The sequence below is a fragment of the Schistocerca serialis genome, unplaced genomic scaffold, assembly GCF_023864345.2.
Source record: "Schistocerca serialis cubense isolate TAMUIC-IGC-003099 unplaced genomic scaffold, iqSchSeri2.2 HiC_scaffold_213, whole genome shotgun sequence".
Classification (NCBI taxonomy): Eukaryota; Metazoa; Arthropoda; class Insecta; order Orthoptera; family Acrididae; genus Schistocerca; species Schistocerca serialis.
Genome location: NW_026047777.1, coordinates 27,501 through 30,000, shown reverse-complemented (window position 1 = coordinate 30,000; position 2,500 = coordinate 27,501). Strand labels below are relative to the sequence as shown.

The 2,500-nt window shown below is 59.3% G+C and overlaps 1 pseudogene; it reads left to right on the top strand.

Moving 5' to 3' along the window:
* LOC126444012 (large subunit ribosomal RNA) overlaps positions 1 to 2,500 on the top strand; it is a 7,769-nt pseudogene that overhangs the window by 999 nt on the left and 4,270 nt on the right.

Below are 2,500 nucleotides of genomic sequence, written 5' to 3'. Positions count from 1 at the left end.
GTGAAGGTCTCGCCTTGCGCGGGCCGAGGGAGGATGGGGCTTCCCCGCCCTTCACGGGGCGGCGGCCTCCGCACTACCGGGGCGTCTCGTCCTCATTGCGAGGTGAGGCGCACCTAGAGCGTACACGTTGGGACCCGAAAGATGGTGAACTATGCCTGGCCAGGACGAAGTCAGGGGAAACCCTGATGGAGGTCCGTAGCGATTCTGACGTGCAAATCGATCGTCGGAGCTGGGTATAGGGGCGAAAGACTAATCGAACCATCTAGTAGCTGGTTCCCTCCGAAGTTTCCCTCAGGATAGCTGGTGCTCGTACGAGTCTCATCCGGTAAAGCGAATGATTAGAGGCCTTGGGGCCGAAACGACCTCAACCTATTCTCAAACTTTAAATGGGTGAGATCTCCGGCTTGCTTGATATGCTGAAGCCGCGAGCAAACGACTCGGATCGGAGTGCCAAGTGGGCCACTTTTGGTAAGCAGAACTGGCGCTGTGGGATGAACCAAACGCCGAGTTAAGGCGCCCGAATCGACGCTCATGGGAAACCATGAAAGGCGTTGGTTGCTTAAGACAGCAGGACGGTGGCCATGGAAGTCGGAATCCGCTAAGGAGTGTGTAACAACTCACCTGCCGAAGCAACTAGCCCTGAAAATGGATGGCGCTGAAGCGTCGTGCCTATACTCGGCCGTCAGTCTGGCAGTCATGGCCGGTCCTTGCGGCCGGCCGCGAAGCCCTGACGAGTAGGAGGGTCGCGGCGGTGGGCGCAGAAGGGTCTGGGCGTGAGCCTGCCTGGAGCCGCCGTCGGTGCAGATCTTGGTGGTAGTAGCAAATACTCCAGCGAGGCCCTGGAGGGCTGACGCGGAGAAGGGTTTCGTGTGAACAGCCGTTGCACACGAGTCAGTCGATCCTAAGCCCTAGGAGAAATCCGATGTTGATGGGGGCCGTCATAGCATGATGCACTTTGTGCTGGCCCCCGTTGGGCGAAAGGGAATCCGGTTCCTATTCCGGAACCCGGCAGCGGAACCGATACAAGTCGGGCCCCTCTTTTAGAGATGCTCGTCGGGGTAACCCAAAAGGACCCGGAGACGCCGTCGGGAGATCGGGGAAGAGTTTTCTTTTCTGCATGAGCGTTCGAGTTCCCTGGAATCCTCTAGCAGGGAGATAGGGTTTGGAACGCGAAGAGCACCGCAGTTGCGGCGGTGTCCCGATCTTCCCCTCGGACCTTGAAAATCCGGGAGAGGGCCACGTGGAGGTGTCGCGCCGGTTCGTACCCATATCCGCAGCAGGTCTCCAAGGTGAAGAGCCTCTAGTCGATAGAATAATGTAGGTAAGGGAAGTCGGCAAATTGGATCCGTAACTTCGGGATAAGGATTGGCTCTGAGGATCGGGGCGTGTCGGGCTTGGTCGGGAAGTGGGTCAGCGCTAACGTGCCGGGCCTGGGCGAGGTGAGTGCCGTAGGGGTGCCGGTAAGTGCGGGCGTTTAGCGCGGGCGTGGTCTGCTCTCGCCGTTGGTTGGCCTCGTGCTGGCCGGCGGTGCAGGATGCGCGCGCCTGCGCGGCGTTCGCGCCCCGGTGCTTCAACCTGCGTGCAGGATCCGAGCTCGGTCCCGTGCCTTGGCCTCCCACGGATCTTCCTTGCTGCGAGGCCGCGTCCGCCTTAGCGTGCTCCTCCGGGGGCGCGCGGGTGCGCGGATTCTCTTCGGCCGCCATTCAACGATCAACTCAGAACTGGCACGGACTGGGGGAATCCGACTGTCTAATTAAAACAAAGCATTGCGATGGCCCTAGCGGGTGTTGACGCAATGTGATTTCTGCCCAGTGCTCTGAATGTCAACGTGAAGAAATTCAAGCAAGCGCGGGTAAACGGCGGGAGTAACTATGACTCTCCAAATGCTCACATGATGCGTCATATACGGATCCTCTCGGTCCACTCCTTAGCATCCTAGTGGTGTTGAGTGGGCGATGGTTCGCTTAGCCTCTCGGTGGGAAATCCTAGCTCTGGCCTTCACGTGGCGGGGGTCGTGAGAGGTTCTGAGGAAGGTTATGCCTTGGCATAAGTCTCCCAAAGTTCCTCGACCAACAGAGCAGGGTGTGTTTAGGGTACGGGGGTTGCCTCCCCTCGTGCCTTTGCTCCAGCTGGCCCAACAACAAGAAGTAAACGTGGTACCAGGCCTCCCACTGGAGCGCCTGTGCCAGCTGATGAGCCACCCAGCCAGCCAACCGATGCGGGTCGAGCGCCGCTCCCCATAGTCTGCCCCGATTGCTCGCGGTCTTTTTCCACCAAGACCGGGCTCGGTGTTCATCGGCGCCATGCTCATCCATCTGCAGTCAACGCGGAGATACAGACGGGGAGGAAGAAGGCCAGGTGGTCTGAAGAAGAACTCTTGCGTTTGGCCCATGCCGAAGCAACCCTGACCATCCACGGTTGCAAGTTCTTTAACCAGGAACTCGCCAAGGCCTTTCCTGCTCGAACGCTGGAGTCCATCAAGTGCCAGCGTAGGACGAAG